The sequence below is a fragment of the Ursus arctos genome, unplaced genomic scaffold (genome assembly GCF_023065955.2).
Source record: "Ursus arctos isolate Adak ecotype North America unplaced genomic scaffold, UrsArc2.0 scaffold_27, whole genome shotgun sequence".
Taxonomy (NCBI): Eukaryota; Metazoa; Chordata; class Mammalia; order Carnivora; family Ursidae; genus Ursus; species Ursus arctos.
The window spans coordinates 33539996-33566772 of NW_026622952.1; the positions used below are offsets into that span (position 1 = coordinate 33539996).

The 26777-nt window shown below is 35.9% G+C and overlaps 1 protein-coding gene across 1 annotated transcript in view; it reads left to right on the forward strand.

Annotated features, from left to right (window-relative positions):
- Positions 1-26777, forward strand: part of TENM3 (teneurin transmembrane protein 3) — a 1574093-nt gene that overhangs the window by 737660 nt on the left and 809656 nt on the right. Inside the window, exon 5 of the mRNA XM_057303360.1 lies at positions 12202-12282. The gene's annotated coding sequence lies outside the window, so the exon portion shown is untranslated. The remainder of the gene's footprint in view (positions 1-12201; positions 12283-26777) is intronic.

A 26777-nucleotide genomic window follows, 5' to 3' on the forward strand; every position in this document is an offset into this window, starting at 1 on the left:
ACTCAACGACTTTGGAATATCTGAAATATTGTTTGTTATTATTTATAACCTAATTCATTAGAAGTATTTCATCAGGGCATATATTTTAATATGCAATCATTTCAATTTAGATCTTTCACAAAGTCAGCCCAAATACTTGGGAAGATTTATGTGCTTGACTCTCTGCCTTACTCTTACTTTGGAGAGGTTGTAGAAATATTTGAGGGGGGGATGGGATCCTATACTTTGGTCCTAAAACTGGCCATTTCCAAACGACACTGGTGAGCCAGGTCAGATGCTGGGAAACACTTCGCGTATCAGTAGCTACTCATCGAGTGCCCCCATACCATGCAGGATAGCATGCTGGGCACGCGGGAGACACACAGGCTCTCCAGAGAAGTACAGAATCGATGCGTGCTCGCGTGGAGCCTGCGGTCTCACACGGAACCTGTCTGCAGGAGCTGACCGGGTCCCCGTCGCGGCCAGGGCGCGCTGTCATCTAGAGCCGCGCTAGGGCTCCTACCTGAGGAGAGCCGAGAAACGGACCAGGGGGAGCACTTTAGGCCGTGAACAGCTTGAGCAAATAACAGGAAAAGAAGGAAGCATAGAGTCTTTCCAAAGGCAGTGGGGTCGTCTTGAGCAGAGAATTCACGTGGCCCACCACATTATAAGGGAAGCGTGGGAAATGAGGCCAGAAAAGAAAATTGGAACCAGATTGTGGAGGGGGCTTAATGCCTGGCCAAGGAATGTGGACTTTGTGCTGTTGGTATTGAACAGCTATTGAAGGATTTGGGGCAAAGGAGTGACATGCCAAAAAGATATTGGGGAAGATTAGTCTGCCAGCCATCTGCAGGGAGACAGGAGGGGAGCCGAGCACGAGGCAGCTGCTGGAGGTGATGCCGCGATGAGCGGTGTTCTGATTTTGTTGGTTCTAGGTTTTCAAAGTAGGCTAATTTTATGAATGTGTCAAAAATCCTCCTCATTTGTGCTTAGACTGTGTGAGTTCTCTGATGATGTGCTGGTTTTTATCAAAAAGTGTTCTTTCTATATAATTAAAATGAATATCCCCTTCTAGAAAAGTTATTCACCCTTTTCTCCATTCTTTTGTTGATTAATAGTGACAAGCTAACTAGGAACTGACAAGGAAATAGTAAAAGAGTAGGAAATTATGAAAACAAGTGAATGTTTTGCTAAGGAAATGTTTATTACTGTGGTTCTCATCATTATGAGTTAATTACAGGCTCTCAACAAATATCCCATTGTGAACTCAGAGGTGCAATATGTTTTATTTGAAAAAGTGAAATAGTGATTTCCTTTCCAGTATTCAGTTGTGTTTCCTGCTATTTTAAGACTACTCAGTGGTACCAATATACTTTGACAACCAATTATCCCAGCAGGTCTTTGCTGTGTATCTTAACTACAATGCCTTTTAAATTCTTAAATTGCAAAAACAGAATTCTATCTTAATTGATCAGATGTGCAACTGGAGTTGCCTGAACACTATTTGTGTAATATCTGAATAACTTAACTGGCTTACAGGAGCAGAAAACAAACAAACAAGCAAAAAAACCAAACAAAACAAAACCTGTTAGAATAAGACATACTTCCTTTGAAACTACTATTTACACATTTCCCCCCAGACTTTCTCTTCTCCAGTACCTTGACTCTTGGGGAAGGATGACACGCCGTCCTTGAGTTCTGGCCATATTGAAGAATATAACGAACCATAGACCATCTCCGGGAGTTCATAGTCTGATATACAGAAGCCAGTAGCCTTCTGACTCTTAGAGTTACAAGCATTCCAAACCTTACGCTTTGCCCATATCAACTTATTCTGGCAAATTTGGTTCGAAAAATTGCATGGTACACATTCTACAAGCGAAAAGTGACTTTACCAAGTAAGAATTCTCCATGTGAATGTTGCACTCGTGCCTGTTAACTACAATTCATTGTTTAAAAGCTGATGTCTGTGATTGATTTAGGCACAGGGCCATTGCTTAATTTACTTTGGTTTGATTTTTTTTTTTTCTTCACCGTCCCAATTGGCTTCTCCAGGGGAAGAAAGTCAGACAGTAGTTACTACATTGGAAAGAAAAGATAAGCTGAACACCTTGGAATGCATTTTTTTAACACTCCTTCACCAAGTGTTACATGACTGTATCAAATTTCTTTAGACTTTGATAATGAGAAACAGACAATTCCATAGAAAATACAACCAAGAGATTTGCAGTAATAGAGGATTTCAGAAATACACATGGTTCTAAATGGCACTAAGATTATGTGCTTTAGAGTTCTGAATCTTTTATTTTTTCCATGTTTGAGTAGGCACTATGGTTGATTATCAGGTTGAAGAAGGGCAGAGGGCCTTCCTGCCAATTATAAATGTGCATGTGTGGAAAATTTTCACACATAATATAATATTTCAAAGTTATTTTTATGGAGGCTCAGGGGTCCCAGAACTTAAACAAAACTGCTGATCATTGGCTCCAAGAAATACTTAGAAGGAATCATAGCTTTTTTTTTTTTTTTTTTAACATCATATAGAGTCATTTGCAGACTTTTGGGCTACAGATCACATAATGTTTATTTATTCAGCTGGCTTTGGAGATTTGAGCAATATTTGGAGACACACGAGTCTTTGCCTTGCTTAATAAAAAGTATACTCAAAGGTATAGCTACAGAATTTTTATATACAAAAGGTTCTCACAAGCAGAGGTTGATATTGACAAAAATGTAATTTTAAAATTAAAAAGAAACTAAACACTCCCAGAAAAAATTTTGTCCAGCATTGTCTTTCTTAAGCAATCTTTGGCAGACCTTATGTCCTGAGATCTTACTCTAATGCTTGGGAATGCAAGCATTCTTTCTGTTCTTTCACAAGAACACTGTAAACAATACTTACATTATTCTACTATGATCATCTCCAACAAACAAGACCTGGTTCACCTTCTAAGAATAATCATTTAACAGAAGATGTGTAATTTTGTTGGTATTAGTAGAGATTTATGTCACAGAGTCAACTCATTCTTTTCTATGAAAGAAGGGGGAATAAATATTTCATAGCCCTGGCTTTTGAGGAACATTCCGCCTTTCAATCTTGAGGCAGACTTTCAACATATATGCCAATCAGAAGTCTTTAACAAATGTAAAATGCATCCTGTCTACTTGTCTTTGAAAAATATAAGGATCTCAGGATGCACCTGAAATATTCATTATGTGGACACTCTTCCTAGCGGAGCTGGAACTTGCTGGGTGTTTCAGTCACTACTTACTTATTCAAGTGTTTCTTTCTTTTTTTCTTTCTTCCATGCTCCTCATAATTCCTTAATCTATGACTTGCCAAAAAGTCTTTATAATATAGCTACATAACTAAATCTGTTGTCAGTACTTAACATCACAGTTTTATTTGGTTAGCTTAATGATGGTTTGTTTAATGGAAGAATGTATTTTGTATCATGAATCATTTCTGTGTCTTTTGCTTCTGTTTCTCTTCTTTTTCTTTTAACTTACCTGTCCCTATCAGTTAAAGAAAGCAATGAGATTATCCCTTCTGGGAGTTTCTCTGTTAACATCTGGTTAATTTAAGGGAATTTCATGGACAGTAAGAAGACTAATTTGCAGTTTGCCAGTGTGATATTTATACTTTTCTTTGAGCCTTTGTGAAAAATGTGCCCAGAAATTGGATCCATGACCCAATTCTTCTGATCCATGCTCACCTCTCCAATATTGATTTATCTTTGTTTTGGGTGAAAACTATTACATTTTATGTTAATGTTTAAGACTTTTTCATGGAAAGTGATGTTATTTGATAAGGCGTTTAAAAGCAAAGTCCCTTAAAAGGATTCCTTAGGGGGCGCCTGGGTGGCACAGCGGTTAAGCGTCTGCCTTCGGCTCAGGGCGTGATCCCGGCGTTATGGGATCGAGCCCCACATCAGGCTTCTCCGCTATGAGCCTGCTTCTTCCTCTCCCACTCCCCCTGCTGTGTTCCCTCTCTCGCTGGCTGTCTCTCTCTCTGTCGAATAAATAAATAAAATCTTAAAAAAAAAAAAGGATTCCTTAGAGGAAAGTAGATATTTAATTCAGCATTAAAAGGATCAGGGCGGTGTCCTTTAATAACACAAATTCCCTCACACACACACACACACACACACACACTCCTCTAAATACTAGACCGGTAAGAACTGCATGTAAAAGAGCTTAGGATCATAGAAGACCACAAGCTAATGTTAGTTTGCCATATACTACCATATTTCTTGTGAAGAGCAGTAAAACTTTTAAATTTCCAGTGAATCATTTCATTTTTCCTGATGATGCACTAAAAAATATTTTTTTCAGTTTCCTTTTTCCATCTTTTTTTTACCAATACCTGTGTTTTCCTTTTATCATCCCAATCTGAGCTTCTTTCAACCTTCATAAACAGAAATCCTCCTTGAAAAAAAACATATATGTGTACATACGTATATTTGTATATGCGAAGCTTTGTCATAGTCCAAACTGCTGTGAGAAGCAAGTCACAAAGTGGGAAAAATGAAGCATTTTGGGGTGCCTTATGATATACCAAGCACTATAGTAGATAGCTTTTTACATGTTTTCTCAAATAAAATGGAATAAAATAGATTTTTTAAGTTGTTGCTGCATTATATTATATATACAACTGGATTATATTTTTTTATTATTGATACCTGATTATTTTGATGACTGAATTACCATTTCCATTTTGGAGCAATAGACCTCTGTTTCCAGAGGAATAAAACATAAGAAACATGAAAAGAAACTCAAATGAATTTAATTTGTTTGTAGAGCAGTATGTTTCATAAGAAGAATTATCTCAGTTCCTATTCAAGGTATCAGTAGGGATAGGTATAGGTACAAACAAAAGAAATTTAGCTCAGACATCAGGAAGAATGTTCATGTGAATAATGTAGTTCAGAAATATGTTGTGAAAAATGTTGGTAAGTTTTTTATATTTTTATGGAAAACTATACAACTGTATTTATGGTCTGATTTAGATACATTGTTGCCTAGATGACTTTTTTAGATAGTACTTTAACCCTGGTTTCACGCTGTTAGAAGCTGAAAAGAAGGGAGATCAGAAAAAAAATTAACCGTTCAGCTAAAAATATTAATTTCACCAATGCAAAGATGAATTAAATTCCTTTTATGACAGTGTTTGTTCCTTTGTTTGATTGTCTTTTTAGCTGAACATTCATACTTCTTCAAAGAACTGTAAGCAATGCATTTTTAACACAATCACAATGACTCTGTTACTTTCATGAAGATTTATTAATACTGACTACAAAATAAAAATGTCAAAGACACAGTAAATATCATGCATAAAAAGCATAAAGAAATGCTACACTGGTTTGAGGACAAATAGGAAACATAATTTACATTCTGAGTAGAAAATGAATTTCTAGTAACGTTAGGCAAAAACAAATTATGGGCAAAATGTTAATGGTCCTCATGATACCTAGATAAGATGGCAAAATTGAAACAGATTTTGGTTCTCTGTGATGTACAAACAAGGCTGACCCTGGGCAAGGCTCAGTGATCGCCTGCTCTTGACATCATTCCTCCGGTACCTAGTCCCCTGAGCTTCTCTCCTGGATCCAGGCATCTACAAGTACCTGGTCACAAACAAGAATTGTTATTTTAAGTCCCTGCTCATGAAACTTTTTCTGTCCTGACTTCCATCCTTTTATGGCAGTGGTGTTCAAATCTTTTGACCGTGGTTCACTGACGGTTTTATATATCCCAATCTATTCTACTCTTCAGAGGAAAAAGACCGAATAATAATAGTAATAATAATAATAATAATAATAGTGAAGAGGGACAAAATAACAGTTAACATATTACCAATAAAGCAATTACACAACAAGGCAAATGATGAATAAATATCAAGTCAGATAGTAATGTTACAAATACATTAACTCAAATATCTTTGTCTGCAATCAAGACCAATTCAAAAACGGTAGCATTAAGGGTAGCATTAACCCATGTCCCTTCCCAGATTTCAGGAATTCTAACAATTTTCATGTGAAAATGAATAGCAGGAGCATTGCAAGGCATTGAGTTGCAGTCAGATGTTTTCGTGGAATACTAATTTAGAGTTCTCAATTAATTCTGGCGACATGCTAATATTAGTTTATGAATAGTACCTTCTAGCAACTCAGCAAACACTGGTGAGTATCCGTTAATCTCTGTAAAATTGCATATTATTCGACTGTAGGAGTCAAAGATGAGTTTTCTCTCCATCAGGCTGAACTTTGAAGCTCCACAGAAGTCCATAGGGCATGCTTTGAGCTTTAGGGCCCCAACATCGGCTCACTGATAATGAGCTGATATAGTTTGAGACTTTCCCAGATAGATATTACCTTTTCACCCTTGTTCTCTTGGGTACTAATGACTACACAGTTGAAAGCCCCAGGCCATCAAAAAGAAAAAAAAGGTGGGGGAGAAGTGGGGGGAGTGAGAAAGAAGAAAAAGAAAGAGAAAAGAAAGGAAGAGAGGAAGTTGTATCTTTGTAAGCCACAGAGATATGTCTGACCTTGAAAAAAACATCTTCTAATCGGGCCCTTATTAGGCCACAAACTGGGGAACCAGGGCAGGGAACAATTAAGGTTAACAGCAATATACTCACTGGTCAAACCAGCCAAGATATTGATCAGGATCAAATAAAACTGAAGGGGGTCTGATAGGATGAAGATGTATCAGGAATAATTCAGGATGGTGGGTGAAGTGCCTTTATAGGTTTGAAGTCTGAGATCCTAGAGCCCTGTCTTCCAAATGGGGAATCTCAATATTCAGATTCCTTAACAGCAGCAAGTTGCTCTTACTCACTTAAGTCAGCATTTTTCAGAAGGCATCAACCTTTTCCCAAGACTTTGAATGACCAATGCCGAATTATTGGGCTACTTCTATTTATTGTTCCTCACTTGCTCTACGGTGAGTTGATCCGATGATTCATTAGGGCTCTAATGACATCTCCTTGTCTGCACATGTCAAACCATCTGTACAAAGTGACTTAAAGTGTGTTCTGATGTGAGATTACTATTTTTTTCCTGTTATAATTTCCAATTACATTATTCAAGTACTACCACCATCCATTTACACACATCTTTCATCCTTCTGTGGGCTTACAAATGGGAACATGATTTAATGGATTTCACCTGAGCTGTCAAGTAGTTTGTGTTGGCCGTTGATTAGCAATGTGCTGTTTGGATATCAGCTTGGAGCTGATAATTAGATCTTACTTACTTTTGTCAGTAGTTATTGTTATTCTACTGATAAATGTTTAAAGGAAAGATTTGTCTTGAACGTTGTAGATTTTATGTCCAGGGAAGCCAAGGACAAATGTTAATATGGTTATTGGTTCTTTTTCCTTCCTTCCTCCCTTCCTTCCTTCCTCCCTTCCTTCCTTCCTTCCTCCCTTCCTCCCTGCCTTTCTCCCTCCCTCCCTCCCTCTCTTCCTTCCTTCCTTCTTTCCTCTTCTTCCTTTTTTTTGTTGTTCTTGATGATGATGGCTTTGAAGGAGACACGGGGTCAGGAAGACATAAAATGCATTATTTGGAGTAGGTTTTAGGCAGTCTAGATGTTCTGATAAAAATTCTAGTGTAGTTGACCCTGAATGCTCTTTGTGTTTGATCTCGGACACCCTGACAGTAACGTCATCCACATGCTTACACAGAAGATGGTAAAAATAAGGGCTTGAAGCCTTGCTAAAGCACTTTCCTCATTGATAAAATTGGCAGTGACCTTAATCAGTGACTCTCTAAGCTTTTTAGCACTGACAGAAATAACCATTTCTTTCCACTCTATTTTCATCATAGACACTTTCTTCCTGTGATCTTCAGATATGATACATGTCCCTAGGTTTGTAGAGCTTTAGAAATCTGGTTGCTTCACTCTTCTTCTGTTTGTATATTATCATCCTTATCAGAATCCTCCCAAATATATATTTAAGAAGACTTGATTGGAAAAAACCCAGAATGTAGAAAAATTTTATAAATAAACATAGAAATTCACAAGTTTAAGGCCATTTAAAATAATCAGTTTGGTTACCACTGTTTATAAACCCACACAGAATATGTATTGCTCTAACTAATATATGCTATATCCACTTTTTAAAATTCCTAGATCTTGGTTATCTTCTACATATTTGTGAGACATTTAAAATTACTGAAAGCCAAAAATAGTTTTTGCAAGAGTAAAGTTAATAGTAAATGATTATTTTAATTCACTTGATATTTGGAAACCATAATCTTGATTACATGGCTAACCTCAGTAGCACCCTTTAGTAATTACTCCCCATAAATTAACATGCTATTTCCATCTTCTGTAATTTTCAAGAAATTGAGGCTGTTAACTACAAGCTATAGATAAGTCACCCAAGTCACAGTCTATCCAGAAGTTTCTAACACCTTCGTGATTAATTCTATGGTGATCAGGTGTATGTCAGTCTAATGCATCATTTGTGTGGATGGAATAATCACACCAACTATCCCACTATTGAGTTATTTATTTTATAGATGCTGCCTTGGGTTGTCTTTTGACGTATAATTACACTTAACAAAAATCCTATAATTTTAAGGCAATGAGAACTCACTGAAACTACATATTTACAATTGATAACTTTAGGAATGAGTATTTTTTAATGAATTATGCTGATCTGTGAACCCTAAGAAGATTAATTCTTGAATCATTGTATAACGTTCAAGATCAATCTGATGGAGAGGCTGCTTTTTAGGAAAGAGAACTATGGGTCAGCAGTTATATTAAGTGCTAGGACAGTATAAGAAAATAATTAATATATTCTCTAAAATTATATAACTATAAGCAATGAAGGATTGATATTATCAGTATATCAAGGTTAAACAATTACAACGAAAAGCTATTGTGTTTACCTTGATATTGACAGACCTCTTAAACTGATAATGCTTTAATATGGTGTTTGAGTGGGTAAAAGTAACATGTTGAAAATTCAATGGTAATCATCATCAATATTAAAAAATATATATTTGTATTTTTCAGAAGTCATAGCAACCACAAACAGTAAAATCTCCTCAAACATAGTTGGTCAATATCTCTGACTGTCTGTCTATGCTGGCCACTAACTGTAAAGAGCCAGTGATACCCTTTGGGCATAATAAAGGAATCCCTATGAAAAAGGAATCTGACAGAGGTTACCCACAGTGCTACTCAGGGACACAGCAAGATAGGTACAGAACTGCAAGCAAGAGGCATCATGGTCTTAGTGGAGAAAGCATGTTCCTCAGACTCAACCAAGTTAGGCTGCAAAACAGGGAAGGCATCACCAACTTCACAGAACTGTTGCAGGGATGAAGTACATTGCATGTACACAACATCTACCAACACCTGACACAACACATGCACCATGTTCTCATGAGTTCATGTCCTTCTTTGCTACCCATTGCTCTCTGTATGATTGTTCTTGACTACCAGGTCAGGTTTAGATAAAAATAGTCAATGTTAAGCTAGAATACTAATGGCATTTTAAAGTGTCTTTGCAACTTGTGCATTTAGAAGTTTATTTAGGCCAGTCGCTGTATTTGTTTTTGCAGAGCATCAGCTAAACAGTATTTGTCTAGTACAGTGCCAGGGACATAGCTGATGTGCAGTATTTCTTCAATGAACAAATAAATGAGAACCATGGAATTTTTGCCTAGAAATAATCTTAGGTGATATGACTGGATTCTTGTGCCAGATGGTAAAATGTACAGAGCCAATAAGATAACTAGAAAAGAGTATTTAATCAGCACAGCTTTAGAATGAGGCCCACACATTTTCACGTGGAAACACATTGAAGTTTCTTCAGTTGGAAATCCAAACTGAGGAGCCCATAGCTTCTCCCAAGTGCAGTGGAACCAACAGCTTCCCCTCCCAACCGTTTCCAGTAGTCATGTGAGAAGTAGACAGAGATCCTTCAGTGCCAAGCTACTTGTACCGATTTGTAAAACCCAAAGGCTTGACTCCAGAAAGCAAATAGCAGTTTGTGTAATCACCATTCTCCTATAATTGCAGTTTTTAGGGTCACAAATGACCAGTGAATCCCTAAACCTAATTTGGGAATTGGGTTGTCCCTACCCCCACCCTCTGCCATGGCTCTATGTACCACCTACTCCACCATCCCAGGCTTTCAGTGGGACATCCGATAGCCAGGAATCGAAGAAACGGAGTATTGGCTACTTAAACTGTAAAGCCTAGGCCATGGACCTGTGTGTTCCACAACATAAAAACCCAATTTTTCATCAAGTTAGAGACTACAGAGAAATGTTCTGGCTCAGGATGTTCCATCATGCTCGGGATGGCACCCTAGTATGGGACTCGGATCTTAACTGGAGAATTAAGTAGAAACCAAGAGAATTAGGAAACAGTAGTTCCAACTCTGACCAAGAGAAAAAGCACTGATCAGCGCTGGCTTTGGAAAGAGTGACCTTTGGCAAGTTCCTTACATTTTCTCATGTTCAGTTACCAACTCTGTAATATTTGGATAAAAAATAGTGCTTGCCTTATAAGGTTGTTATGGAAATTAAATGAAATAATCCTCGGGGTGCCTGGGTGGCTCAGTCAGTTAAGCATCTGCCTTCAGCTCAGGTCATGATCTCAGGGCCCTGGGATAGAGCCCCATGTCGGGCTCCTTGCTCAGTGGGGAGTCTGCTTCTCCCTCTCCCTCTGCCTGCTGCTCTCCCTGCTTGCACTCTCTCTCCCTCTCTCAAATAAATAAATAAAATCTTTAAAAAATAAAAAATAAATAAATGAACTAATGCTCCTAAAACAGTACTAATATGCTCAATAAACATGAACTCATCACTTTGTGGCTGTCTCTAGGGTTCCATGTCCAAACTTATGTAAGTTGTAGGGAAGAGTCACCATGCTGGGGGAGAAAAAAACACTTTAATCACCAGCAGGGACTCGTATCTCCTGAATTTAATCATTTGCAGAGATCCTTGATATGCTAAGAAAATTTAAGAGTGCCATTTCAGGGAGATAACTACCTACCAGAGCAGATTATGCCGTCATGCAAGGTGATTTGCAAAATTTCTTAACAACTTGTATCACTCAGGCACAAATACAGACATTGGCTGTAAAAATTAGTGCTGATGTTTGTGTGCAATGGCCAAATATTAGGTCAGCTTCCATCGCCCCACATTTTTTGACATCAACCGTAAATACCTTGCACCTAATCAAGTCAATAAACAAAAGAAATGCACCAGTTTTTAGTATTAGCCCTGATTGAATTTCAAAACATTCTGCTCTTGAGCAGTGTCCTCCATAAAATTTTTCTCACACGTCTTTCCTGATGCCAGGTTTTTACGAGCCTCCTGCTTCCTCTCCGATTGCTTCCTCAATTACCTTTTCCTTTCCGGTAAATGTAACCTCATCTGTCCCTATCCCTCCCTCTTTATACGCTAACTCTCCTTGGGTGATGGCATCTAACTCCATTGCTTTTGTGATACTTCTCTGAGACTCATAATTGTTTACCTCTGACTGTTGGACCTCATTGGTTCCTCTTCTACAAACTCCCAAAGAAACCTTTAGAGCTCACCACACATTGTAATAATCTTTTGTATTGGCTTGTTCTGATGAGCTGCGAGCTTCATGAGGGCTGGGCTCCCATCTTTCTTATTCACAGCTGAATCCCTGAGTCAAGCTAGTCCCTCAGTCATTGCAAGCGACAACCTCCAGGCCTGGCACTTCACTGATTCCAAATCCTCTGAAAATGTTCTCCAGTGAAACTGAAATGCATTCAGCTTCCCCACCCCCTTTTCCATCATGTTCAAACTCTCTACTTGGTCATGTTTTCTCATTTACCCGGATTGCCCTCCCCATCCATTCTTCCCTGTTCCAACTCCTGCCCCACCACCTTTAAGAAATCAGATTCTTTCTTGAGGATCAGCTTAAGCCCCATCTCCTCCACAAAGCTTTACCCAATCCCCCTCTTGGAAGTAACCACCTAATTCCCATAACATTTTATCTATTCCTCTTTCATGGTATTCACAAATGTGGCATGTTTTTATACTTCTTTATTTACCTAATTTGACCTGTACCACCTGGTACATGCAAAGATACTTAGCGATTGCTTGTTATATGAATGAGTTATCATTTTATAGTTACGGAGATATGTACATTATAGTATAATGTATACAACGATAGTAAGATAAATATAGTATAGCAATTTTTCTACTTGTACTGTTTCTCCAGGTTTGTAAGACAACCAACGTCTTTGCTTGGCAACTCTAATGAACGATCTGATACAAAATTGGAGGAGAATACACCTTCTTGGTAAGTAGCATTTAAATTTTAAATCTGATTGTAATCAAAAGCTAATGTTGCGCCTCCATTTTGTTTAAAGCCCTATTTTATAAATTTTTTAAAATATTCTGCTATATTTTCTTGGAGATTAGAAGAATTGATGAGGAAAGTTTTCAAGAAAATTATTATCTATTATAGACACTAGCATACAACCTTTCATTTTTGACGCAATGCTGAAGTGATTCCATATAGTTATGGAAAGGATTTATGTTTTTGCGTAAATTTTATTGAAATATAACATTCAGAAAAACGTGCAGGTTATAAGTGCACAGCTCGATGAATTTTCACTATGTGAACACATCCATAAAACAGGACACGGTTAAGAAACAGAGTGTTACCAGCATCCCAGCAGATCCCCACAACCCCGTGCCCTTTTTAACACTCCCCCCTCCTCCCACCTTTCCCCCATCCCCACCGAAGTTAATTATCCTCCTGACTTCCAACACTGTGAATTAGTTTCCCGTTTTTAAATGTTATGTGAATAAAGGGACTATCTTTTTAAATGACTTAAAAAGAAAGACAAAATTGAAAAAGTGATTTTTCTATTTATGTAACATCTGTTTTTCCAGATGATTTGACAGCTAATTGGAATCATGCTGCTTTTATTCTTAACCTAGCAAATATCACCTGTTTTAATTGCGGGTCACTGCTGATGAAGCACTGCACTCAGGTTTTTCCTCATATTTGTGCTAAATAAATTATAGGCTGCCCAAGATCGGGAAAGGTATTCATCACGTCAAATGTTTACAGCAACTGTCTTTTATAATTAGGGCATAAGATTTTCTTTTAGCATTGAATGATTAAATTGATAATTAACGTAGGATGAAGATTTTGCACGGTTTCTCAAAGGAACCAAGAAAATAGATAGAGGTACACTTAGATCAGCTAAAGTCTTAATGACACATTTGTTAAAGGCGTTATTATATTTAGCATAATAAATGAGAAATGGAATCACATTTATTTCAAGAGAGATAACTGCCTTTCCAGTTATCTATTCAAGGAAAGGCCTTACTAAGAGCCTCCTAATCTCTGTTAATTTTTAGGCATCTTCCCAAGAAATAGTAATTAAACCTTAACACTTCAAATGTTTCACTTAACGACTTAGATAGTATCTTACTGATCAAGATCCTGGAGACGAATATATTAGAGTTTCTACCTACCCTGCATTTCCCAAAAAACTGTCACTGCTCGAGCTCTTGTATACTGTTATTAAATGTTATGACTTGTTCTACTTAATTAATTTTCATTTTAGGGCAACTACTGCTGCTTTTAAAAATAATTTTTGTAATGAAAGTCATCTTTTTTTTTTTACCTTTAGTGTCATTAACTATATGAATATTTTATCTATAATGGACAAGTCCATTATATGTTATTTACCTGTTATCCAGAGAAACTTCTTGACCTGCTCCTAAATTTTAAAGATACACTCCAGTTTAGAGAGACCCGTAGTCTCCTATTTACCTGTATCACCTCAACCTGTTCTTGAACATGTACTTAATTGTCTTTAATTATGTGCATTTTGCATATAAGAAAAACATTTAAAGTAATATTTCCTAACCATCTTTTTTAAAACTCTTCAGTGGTTTTTCTATTTATTTTAAAGAATAGGTATGTTATAAAGTATTTACAGAGTGGCAAGATTAAAATTGGCATCAAAAGATGTAATTCAGTAACATTGCAACTTTTTAAAATGGGAATTACAAAAATAGCTACTGGGTATATATTCCATTCAGTTATCAATATTCATTAAGTGTGAAAAAAAAGCAGTTCTTTGTGTCGTAAAGACAGGGTCGATCCTTAACCACTCTCCCTCACCAGTACATTTCTATCTGGAGATTAATTTTTGCCTACCCTTGAACTTCATTTAAATGCTGTCATGCAATGTGTGCTTTTCTGCTTCTGGCTTCTTTCATTCGATGTAATGTTTTCGAGTCTCATCCCTGTTGCTTAGTTTAAAAGTAGTTTGAGTTCACACTTTTTTTTCCCTTTTACTCTTCCATAGTATTTCATTAAATTAATATACCACTATATTTTTTTCATCACTTTTTCATTGGGCATTCGGGTTGTTTCCAAGTTTTACATATTATGAATAAAGCTGTTACAAACATTTCTGTAAAAGTCTTTTGTGGCCATACGTATTCATTTCTCTTGGAATAATAGCAAAGAGTGGATTTCTGGGTCATGGAGCAGGTGTGTATTTAACCTTAGAACAGACTGCTCAACAATGCTTCAAAGTCTGTGTCCCATTTTACGCTCCCACCAGAAATGTATGAGAGCTCTGTTTGTCCCAAATCTTTACCAACATTTGATGTTATTAGTCTTCTGGGGTTTAGCTTTTTTGTGATCTCACTGTGGCTTTAATCTGTATTACCTTTGTGATTAGTGGTGTAGGCATATTTTTATGTGTTTGTTAGACATTTATGCGTCTCCTTTTCTTTTGAAGTGTTTATTTGAGCTGGTTGCCCGTTAGTTGTGTTTGCCTGATTTGTGGGAGTTTTTAAAATAGTTTTGGAGATAAGACCTTTGTTAGATTTTACGTACAGTGAATCTTTTCACTCAGTCTGTGCCTTGTCTATTTTCTTAACTATCTGTTTTGATAAATAGGTGCTTTTATTTTTATGAATTAGTCAATTTTTTTCTTTTATGGTTAGTGCTTTCTGTGTCCTCTGTAAGAAATATTTGCCAACATCAAGTTTGAAATCATTATAGTTTGTGTTCTTACATTTGGATTTATGGTGGTCTTGAATTAAATTTTGTGCATGGTTTGAGGTAGGGGTTGAGATGCATTCTTTCCAATTATTTATGCAATTATTCCAGCACAATTTATTGAAAAAATAATTCCTTCCCAAACTGAGCCGCTTTTGCACTTTAGTGAAAATTAATTGATCATATCTGTTTCTGAACTGTTTATTTCATTGATCTGTTTCATTATCTCTATACCCCCAATACCACACTGTCTTGAACACTGTAGTCTTGAAATCAAGAAATGTAAGTCTTCCAGCTGTGTTATCCTTTTTCAAGATTGTTTCAGCTACTTTAGATCCTTTATATTTCCATTTATGTTTTAAAATGGACTAGTAAATTTGTATGAAAAAAGGGAAAGAAAGAAAGGGAAGGAAAGAAGGAAGGAAGGAAGGAAGGAAGGAAGGAAGGAAGGAAGGAAGGAAGGAAAAAGAGAAGGAGAAAGAAAGAAAGAAAGAAAGAAAGAAAGAAAGAAAGAAAGAAAGAAAGAAAGAGGAAAGAAAGAAAGGCGAAACACAAAAACTGTTGGGATTTTGATTGAGATTGCATTGAGTCCCTAGTTCAGTTTGAAGAGAAATAACTATTTTAACAATGTTGAGTCCTCCAATCCATGAACACGGAAACTCTCTACTTAGATCTTTCTTTCTTTTTTTTTTTTTTTCCACATTTTATGCTTTTCGCTGTAGAGCTTTCACATATTTTTAAAGCTTATTTTAAAATATTTTGCTTGTTTTGCTATTATAAACTACATTTAAAATTTCACATTTTCCATTTCATGACTTGCTGTCATTACTCAGAAATACAATTGATTTTTTACATATTGACTTTGTATCCTGCAATCATTCAAATTGACTTATTACTCCTAGTAATTTTTCTGCAAGCTCCCCTGGATTTTTATGTAAATTGTCATTTTGTCTACGAATAAAGAATTTTACTTCACCTTTTCCAATCTTTATGCCTTTTATGAATTTCTCTTTGCTGTTGTATTAATTTGGGCTACCTGAACAATATGACATAGAAAGTGAGAACAGACATCTTTGTTTTGTTCCTGGTCTCAGAAGGAAAGTTTTCAATGTTTTATCATTAAGTATGATGTTAACTTTAGGCTTTTTGTAGATGCCTTTTCAGACTAAGGAAGTTTTGTCTGTTCCAAGTTTAAGTGTTCTTTATAATGAATAGGTGTTGAATTTTGTCAAAAGCATTTCTTCCTGCACATACTGGAACGACTGTCTGGCCTTTCTTCCTTTCCTGATGATTTCGTGGATTGAATTGATCTTTTAAGCGCTAAGCCCATCTTGTATCCCCAGTATAAATCCCCACTTGGTTTTATGTAATCCTGGATTTGACTTGATATTTTGTTCATAGAACTTAATCTAAGTCTATATTCTAGAGAACATTGGTCTCTACTTTTCTTTTCTTGAAGTATTTTTGTCAGGTTTTATTATCGGGGTACTGCTGACCTCATTAAATGAACTAGAAGGTATCTAAGCATTCTGTCCTGTCTTTTCTTATAACTTTTCTAGATTCATTTGTCCATAAAACTTTGATAGGCTTCACCAGACAATCCATCTCAGCTTGGAGTTTTCTTGGTGGGGAAGTTTGTAATTACAAATTTAATTCTTTAAGAGATACAGAGCTTTTACATTGTTTTCATTTTTTATGTTAGTTTTGGTAAATAGAGTTTTTCAGCATATTTATTTCATATAAGCTGTCAGTTTCTCACAAATGTTCATAATATTCCTTTATTGTCCTTTAAATCTCCATATCATTTGTAGTCATATTTCCTCTGTCATTCCTGATATTGGTATTTGTGTTTTTTTTAAATATTTTTTCTTGATCAGTTTTGTTGAGGTCCATTAAATTTATTAGTCTTTTCAAAGTACCAACTTTTGGATTTGTCAATTTTCTGTCTTTTCTAAGTGTAATTAATTTTTACTTTTATTTTTACTATTTTCTTTTCATTTTAATTTGATCTTCTTTTTCCAGATACTTCAGACAGTAACTTAGATTATAGCTTTAAATCATTCTTCTTTTCCTATATAAATATTATAATGCTACAAATTTCCATTGAATCATTACTTTCGCTGCATCCCACAAATTTCTATTCATATTTTCATTGTCGTTTAGTTGCAAATATCCTCTGGTTTCTTTTATGATTTACTCTTTCACTGCAGATTATTTAGAAGGATCTGGTTTTAATTCTAAATATTTCAAGATTTTTCTACATCTCTTATTCTAATTTAATCCCTCTCTCTTTAGAAATGTATTTTGTGAGATTTCTATTTTTTGAAATTGTTGAGACATTTTATTTTGTAGCTGATGACATCATAGGGTCTATCGTGGTGAATGTCCCAAGTGCATTTGAAAGAAATGCATACTATGAAATTGTCCGGTTTCATGTTATATAAATATAAATTTCTTCAATTTGTTTTATCCTGTAATTGAACTCTTCTTCATCCTAACATTTTTTTTAAAATATCTATGTGTTCTATAAAATACTGAGAGAGAGGTGCTAACAGTCTCTAACTATGAATATAGACTTACCAAGTTCTCTTTTGTTTTGTCAACATTTATTTGTCAACATTTGTCAACAGTATTGAAGCTCTGTTGTTACCTGCACTTATACCTGTTTTTAAGGTTGTTGTAAATTGCTAAATAATCAGGGCTTTTATTTATGAAACATTCCTCTTTTACTCTAGCAACATTCTCTATCTTCATGTCTACTTTGTCTGATATAGATAGAGCTTTATACCTAACTTTTGCCTGTTGTTTACATGGTATATCTTTTCCTAGTCTTTTACTTTCAGCCTATCTGTATCTTGTGATGAAAGTGAGTGTCTTGAGATAATATATACTTCCTTCTTGTATTTTGTCTGGTATGCCTTAGAATTGGAGTGTTCAGCTCAGTGCATATAATAAATTGTTGCAATTTAAATCTACAATTTTGCTATTTATTGCATTTGTTTTTTATTCTTCAGTTCCTCATTTCTTTGTTCAGGGATTAAGCAAAAAAAATTTTTTTTAAGATTTGTTTATTTATTTTAGAGAGAGAGAGGAAGAGAGAGAGCATGCGTGGGAGGGGCAGAGGGTGAGGGAGAGAGAATCTCAAGCAGACTCTGCACTGTGTGTGGAGCCCGAGATGGGGCTCGATCTTGCAACCATGAGATCATGACCTGAGCTGAAACCAAGAGTCCGCAATTAACGAACTGCACCACCCAGATGCCCCTCATCAAAATTTTTTTTCAATATCCACTTTAATTCTTTCATTCAGGCTCTTTAGTTATACGTAATACAATTTTTTAAATGTTTACAATATGCAATCTTACCACAGTTTACTTAGCATGCTTTGAATAACATTTTAAAACATTATAAAAGTAAAATTTCACTTTAGCCCTCATTTTTGTACTGTTTTTATCATATATTTTAGTTCTACATGCATTAAGACACTGCAATGTAATATTATTTTTGACTTCAGCAGTGCATTGTTGCTTACAGAAACCAAGTGTATTAGTTTGCTAGGGTTGCCGTAACAAAGTTCCACAAGCTGAGTGGCTTACACGTAATCCATGTATTGTCTCACAGTTCTGAAGGCCAACAAATCCCAGATCAGGGTGTGAGCGGGGCGTGCTCCCTGTAGGTGCTGAGGAAGCCCTGTTGCAGATCTGTCCCGGAGCTTCTGCTAGTTCCTCGGCTGGCGGCAACAGAATTCCAGTCTTCACAGGGCGTTCTCCTCATGTCCATAAGCATCTCTCTGCATCCCAGTTTCCCCTTTTCGTAAGGACATCAGTCGTATCGGAACAGGGTACAGCCTAACGATCTCATCGTAATGTGATGACATCTGCAAAGACCCTATTTCCAAATAAGGTCAAATTCACAGATACTGGGGTTTAGGACCTCAACATATGAATTTGGGGAGATTCAATTCAGCCCATAATACTAAGAGAAGGGAAAAAAAGGGGCTGTGTGTATACATACATATGTACATATATGCATATATAATTATATGTACTAATACATAATTATTAAAATTATAATATATAATCTGTCGATACATGTATGAAATATGATATATATATATATACCCCCATATAGTTATCATTTTACAGATTCTTCATTCCTTTCCATAGATCAAGTTTCCATCTGGTATCATTTCCCTTTAGCCTGAAGCTATTTCTGTAGCATTTCTGGCGGTGTAGTTTTGCTAGTGACAAATTTTCTCAGCTTTCATTTATCTGAAAATCTTTAATTTAATGAATGAATTATTTATTTATTTATTTATTTATTTATTTATTTTTTACTGGACATAGAATTTTGGATTGAGAGGCTTTTTTTTTTTTTCTGTCACTTTAAAGGTACCATGTAATTACCTTCCGGCTTCCATTGCTTCTGATCTGAGGTCGGCTATCATTCTTACTATTATTTCCTTATAGCAAGATTTCTCCGGTTAGCGTTTTTTATACCATAAGCCACACAATTCTTTGCTGTGGGTGACTTCCCGAAGCATTGTAGGGTGGCTAGCAGCATCTCTCGCCTCTACGGACTAGCTGCCATTAGCGCCCCACAACCACTCCCAGTCGTGAAAATCAAATATGTCTCCAGAAATTAATTGCCAGATTTCTCCAGGGGTCAAAGTTGTCCCCGGCTAAGAACCAGTGCTATATAGGTAATGAGTCTTTTGCTCTCCGAGTAATGTCAGGATTTTCTCTTTATCCTTGGTTTTCAGCTCTGATGTGGCTAAGGACCTTTTTTCTTGTTTTTGTTTTTGTTTTTGATTGTATTTCCTGCATGGTTTTGGCTGAGCTTATTGGATCTAAAAATTAGAAAGTTAGTTTATTAGTGTGTTAAATATTTTTTCCTTATTTTAAAATATTTTCTTTTCTCTACTCCAGACTTCAATGAAATGTATATTAGATTACTGATATTTTCCTATACGTCCCTAAGGTTGTGTTCATTTAGTTTATTTTTTTAACTTTTTTTATTTTGAAATAATTATAGGTTCACAGAAGGTTTCAAAGAAATGTGCAGGGAGGTCTGTGAACCCTTAATCTAACCTCGCCTCTGTTTGCAACTTGCGTAACTGTGTTGCAATATCAAAGCTAGAAAATTGATTCAAGTGCAATCTACAGAGCTTCCTCACTAGTTATATACACACTCATTTGTATGTACATGTGTGTCTGTAGTTCTGTGCAATTTCATCTCATGTATAACTTTGTGCACCTACCACTACAACCAATATACAGAACTGTACTATCTATTAAAATTACAAGTAATTAAAAATACAAGGATCTTTCATTTTACATGTTGACAGCCACACCCATCCTCCCCCATTCTTAACTCCTGGCAGCAAATAATCTGTACTTGGTCTCTATAATTTTGTTACCTAAAGAATTTCATATAAATGGAATCATATAGTATGGAAACTTTGACTTTTTTTCCTACCATAATTCCTTTGAGATTCATCCAAGTTCTTGTATGTATCAAGAATCGTTTCCTTCAATTGCTGAGTGGTAGTCCATGTTATGAATGTACCACAATTTGTTTAACCATTTACCCTTTGAAAGACAGTTTCCAGTTTGGAAACTACTAAAGCTTCTATGAACACTGTGTACAAATTTCTCATAAAAATACACTCTTACTTCTCTGGGATAAAAGCCAAAGAGTGCAATTGATAGGTTGTCTGGTATATGCATGTTTAATGTTAAAATGTTAAAATATCAAATACAGGCACTCTGGAAAATGGTATGGAGGTTCCTCAAGGAGTTAAAAATAGAGCTACCCTATGACCCAGCAATTGCACTACTGGGTATTTATCCCAAAGGTACAGATGTAATGAAAAGAAGGGGCACCTGAACCCCAATATTCATAGCAGCAATGTCCACAATAGCCAAAGTGTGGAAGGAGCTGAGATGTCCTTCAACAGATGACTGGGTAAAGAAAATGTGGTTTATGTATACAATGGAATATTACTCAGCCATCAGAAAGGATGAATACCCACCATTTGCATCGACATGGATGGAACTGGAGGGGATTATGCTAAGTGAAATAAGTTAATCAGAGAAAGACAATTATCATATGGTCTCATTTCACTAATATATGGAATAATAAGAAATAGTGCAGAGGATCATAGGAGAAGGGAGGGAAAACTGAATGGGAAGAAATCAGAGAGGGAAACAAACCGTGAGAGACTCTTGACTCTGGAAAATAAACTGATGGCTGTGGAAGGGGAAATGGGGGGTGGATGGGGCAACTGTGGGGTTGGGGGTTAAGGGGGGCACATGATGTGATGACCCTGGGTGTTATACACAACTCATGAATTATTGAACACCATATCTGAAAATAATTATATACTATATGTTGGCTAATTGAATTTCAATTTAAAAAAAAAGAAAATGTCAAGCTATTTTCTAAATTGGCTATACTATTTTACATTCCCACTAGTGGTGCATGAATGGTCCATTTTCTTTACATCCTTCTCAGCATTTGGCATTATCAATATTTTATTTTAGCCATTCTGATAAGGTCTGTAGTGATATCTCATTATGATATTAATTTGCATTTCCAAAATAGCTAATGATATTGAACATCCATGCATGTGCTTATATTCCAGGCATATTCATCTTTGGTGAAATATTTTTCTTCCTGTCTTTTACCCATTTTCTTCTTAGGTTGTTTGTTTTTTTTAATACTGAGTTCTGAGAGTAATCAATATATTCTAGATTTAAGTCCTTTGTTAATATGTGATTTGAAAATATTTTCTGTAATGCTCTTAAAGGAGTCTTTCATAAAGCAAAAGTTTATCATTTTCATGAGGTCAAATTTATCAACTTTTCCTTTTATGGGTAATGCTTTAGGGGTCAAGTGTGAGAAGTCTTCACCTAGTTTTAGTTTCCAAAGAATTTTTTCTATGATGTTCTCTTTTTTTTCCTATAAATGTTATAGTTTTATATTTCCCATTTAAATATCTGATCCATTTTGTGTTATTTTTTGTACTAAGTGTGAGTTTTAGGTTAAGGCTGATTTTTAAAAATTGCCTATAGATATCTAGTCACTTATTTTTAATCTTTTTTTTTCCCTCTGTGTTCTTAAGATTGGGTAATATCCTTTGATCTCTTCTCAAGTTTGCCAACCTTTTATTCTTCAGTCTCCAGTATTCTGCTAAGGTTACCCAGTGGATTTTCACTTCAGATATTTTGCTTTTCTATTCTAGATATTCTATTCTCTACTGATAGTCCTCCATGTGTTTAATCATTGCGTTCCTATTTTCATTTAAGTCCTTGAGCATATTTATAATAGCTGTTTTAGGTTATTGTCTGCTCACTTCAATATCTAAACTAATTGGGGTATGTTTTGGTTGCTTGCTTTTCCTCTTGACTATGGATCACATTTTTCTGCTTTTCCACATTTCTAGTGATTTTTAATTATACACTGGACACTACTGGTATACTGGTTTATGTTGTCTTCCTTTAAAGGTATTGAGTTTTGTTCTGATATACAGTTAAATTAAGATTATTTTTAAACTGGATGTAAAAATCAGGATGATTTTACTTTTTGTTAGGGTGGCTGTATCTCGTTTTTTGTCCTATGCCTCAGGGCATATCCTTTACTCTAAGTCTTCATCTTTACTTTTAATGTGTAGCCTGTCTGTAATTTCAGTTCAATGCTTTCAGATACTCAGTGTATTCTTACCACTCAGCCTCAGTTGGCTTTACCCTCTCTCCATCCTACAGGATCATAGATAAAAGGGATCAACAGAGATATTAGTTCTCAGCCTCACAGCCAAGAGTCCACTCTGCTCCGTCACTTGGAGTGTCACCCTCCATATGTGTAACCCAATCCTTAGCCAAAGAGCCCCAGAGAATCTCCATGCAGACTTTCACTCCTTGCTTCTCCTATTCCTACCCTGCAGCATACTCCTTTCTGGTACCCTACATGCAAGTTCTAGATGCCTCTGCAGTCCTGAACTCTGACCTCTGCTTACTCTGACTAAGGATAACACAGTGCTTTACTTTGGCTCTACTTCCGTATATGGGTTCCAGACACTGCCATAGGGCGGGTAGCCACGACAAATACTGAGTTTCCTTCATGTGCTTCCTGTCTCTCGAAGACCGCAGTCCTCCACTGCCTGTTGTCTGTTGCCTCAAAACAGTTGTTTTATATATTTTGTTCAGTTTCTTTGTTGTTTAGTGTGAAAGTGCATGCCCAGTGCCCATTATCTTGTCATGACCATGTGTGGAAGTTCTAATTCATTATAATTTTCCACAAAAGACAAAAATAATTGCAAGGAATCTGTTTTCATTTTGGTAGAGTTAAAGGACATCTCATTTGGTAGAGTTAACTCCAGTCAAATGAAGTACCCTCCCATCACTTGTAAATAGAGTGAACACATCTCCTGGTTTTCTTCACATTTTCCCAGGTAATGCCTATAACTAATAGTTTCCCATTTTACTCTCAAACATGTTCTGGTTTGGGCAATAAATAGGCAACTTTATTTATAAGTATTAATAATAGTAATGTTTATAGTGAGAATCCTATTTAAACTAACTTTCTTTATTATATAACTATTTTTATTATATAGTTTACCTTTCCTGAATTTAATGTTGTTATTTCTTTCTAGGATTTTTTTTTTTTTTTACCAATATGTAAGTTTGCACGCAACCTTCCTCTCCACTCACTAGTGCTTTGTAATAAGTTTCAAACGTGATCAAAATGTGTTTTGAGAAAAAACCTTCACAACAGAAACCATATTTTTATTAGAATATTCCTTACATAAGCAAAATGTATCCTATTTACTCACAATTGGGTTTTTTTTTTCTTTTTAGAGGCTTTTTTATTATCAACAGATAGAAGGTTGCTCTTACTCACCATGGTTGGTTATATTAATTCCATGGACCCTATGTCTAGAGCCCTGCCTTGGTACCAGGATGACAATGGACAGAGGCATTGAAGTATTTTGGGGAGGAGGAGTTAAGACTTTTTCTTCTCCAATCTCTCTTCTCAGTTCCTCTAACAGTCATTTACATTTTAGCTATTGTGACCTGGCCTTCTGAAAAATACACAGAAACTTGAATATGCCCAAACACCCTACAGAAAAGAAAGAAAAAAAAATTATGCAGAGAAAAATGTCCTATGTTTCCTTATATCTGGAAAAGAATGAATTACTTGAGTCAAACAGAATTTGAGAGTAAATGTGGTATCTCTCTGGCCATAAATATGATTCCTCTTATGTAAGAATATTGTGTTCTCCGGACTGTATCTCTGGCTATGTAATCAATGCCTTTATAGCTTAGTAAACATGATGTAAGGCAGATACTTTCGTTCATTATTTATTTTCTTTGAATATACACCTAGTTAATGCAAACTGACAACTTGAACAGTCACCTAGTTATGTTTCAGTTGCCAAGTTATATATCATATTGAAGATGGTAATAAATGCTGAACTTTCAAATCTTATGCAAATGCAGTGTATTTCCTATATCTCCTGTTCAGCAATTTATTATTTTTATGTTTCTATATTGAAAACTATTCATAACCGATTTAATGTCAGGCTGGTACCTGCGATGATATATGGAAAACACCTTTCATTAAGTGGAAGGTTTTCTTTTATGCTAGTCCTTACAGAAGATGCAAACTGTTAGTCAGAGGTGCTTATTTTGAGAGAGTAGCAGCTTGGGTGCTGTAATACGTTCCCTCTGTTTTAAAACATCCCAAAGAATGCTGTCAGCTCGAAGTTTCTATACCTAGTATCTACTAAATCAGATCAGACCATTTTTATATAACAGTTGCAAATGTGTTTTTTTGAATGTTAAATCTGTTTCTATTTTTCAATCAATTTAAAATGTGTAGAAAAAGTGTTCTGATTGTATATTATCCAATTTTCATCAGCTGCCGGAAGGAAATGCTGTGAAAATCTGCGATTTAAAACCCTTAAAACTTCTGCTTGAAATGCATGTTTTGTTAAGAACATTAGAGATGCAAAGTATGTTAAACAGAATTTTGATGTCTTTATTAATAGCATTTAAAAGTTTTAGGATTTCAGATATTCATAGATTTTGTTCTCCTTGATTTACAAGGTCATGTATTTTAGACCTTTGCTTTTCATCTTTTTGAGATAATTGGAACTGTGAAGAACACTAGTAAAAGAAATAATTCCATTATTAATAATAGGGCTATCCTTTCTAAGATTTAATGGAAAAGACATTTTACATAGGACGGATAAATAACCATAAATACCAGTAAACACTTAAAACCCACAGGGTGTAAGTCACTTGCCTGTGAGCTGTGTGAAATACTAAGATCTTGTCTTCCATGGGTTTATAATCTAGTTTAAAAAAAAATAATAGATGTGTCAAAAGTGTGGTACATACACCTAAGTGTTACTCAGGTTAAGAGGAGCAAAAAGGCAATTGTCTTCTAAAACGTCAACATTGGGCACCTGGGTGGCTCAGTCGGTTAAGCATCTGTCTTCAACTCAGGTCGTGATCCCAGGGTCCTGGGATCGAGTCCCGCATCGCGCTCCTTGCTCAGTCAGCTTCTCCCTCTTACCCCTCCCCCTGCTCGTGTTTTCTCTCTCTCTCTCACACGTGCTTTCTCTCTTTCAAATAAATATATAAAATCTTTAAAAAAATTTAAAAAATATAACCTCAACATAAAATGGGACTTGATTTAAGGAATGAAAATCATGCATAATCGTAAGTCATGATGAAAATACTATTGAATAGTAACAAATTTAAATGGAATAGAATTTTTATTAAAACTAAGCAACCTACATGGATATAAAAAAAGGTGAAAAAAATTAACTAATTAGAACAGATGCTTTTCTCTTTTATAGCTATATTTGGTGTCATACTAACAGAAAAAAAAAAGCACTGAAACTCTGTGTTAATTAGTACTTTATTTAGTTTCTCATATTTACTTTTACCTACTTTATCAGTATTTGCATTCTTCCTCAGGCAAGAGATCGCCAAAAAATTGTGACTTACCTATCCGGGGATTTATTTTTGCACTTAAAGTTCCATGGTGTCATTTGGGTTTCTTATAACCCTTCACCCTTCTGCCCCTGGGGTATTGGATCAGGTCCAAAACAGCAAGTGCAGGGGAAAAAGAAGGATGTCAGGCCTTCCTTTAAGAAGGCTCCAAGGAAGTAAAACACTTTACTTACGTGATGTATCAGTGGCCCAACACTAGTCACATCAGCACACCTACTGCAAATGCATCTTTTAGGTGGGTGTGGGACTGCCTGGGCTGAAGTTAGTGCTTGGTTTTTTGTTATGGAGAGGAACGAGGTCACTGAAGCCTAGGGTAAGCATATCACAGGTTTTGTCATTCCTGCTAAACATTTTTAATGTCCATGGTGCAAACTGTGGCACTTGTCAGTCGAAATGAGCCTGCCTGACTTTGCGTCCTGAAGTGAGGGGTCTCCCTCGTGGGGTTGATCTATTCCAGGCTCCGGAATTGTTACTCAGTGCCTAGGTTGGTACCACCCATGTTAGTTACTCAGTTTTACGCAGATCACAAAAAATGTCCTTGAAAATGACTAAGGGAAAGGATAGATGTCCAGAATGCATAGATAACCTGTGCAAAGGAGCATGGGTGTATTTGAGTGGATGGATAGACAGGTAGGTATGTAAGTAACAGATTGTGCAGTTAGGTTAATAGAAAGAAAGAGGAAAGGAGATGAGGGGGCGAAGAGGGGAAGAGGAAGAAAACTTAGGAATTGGAGGGAA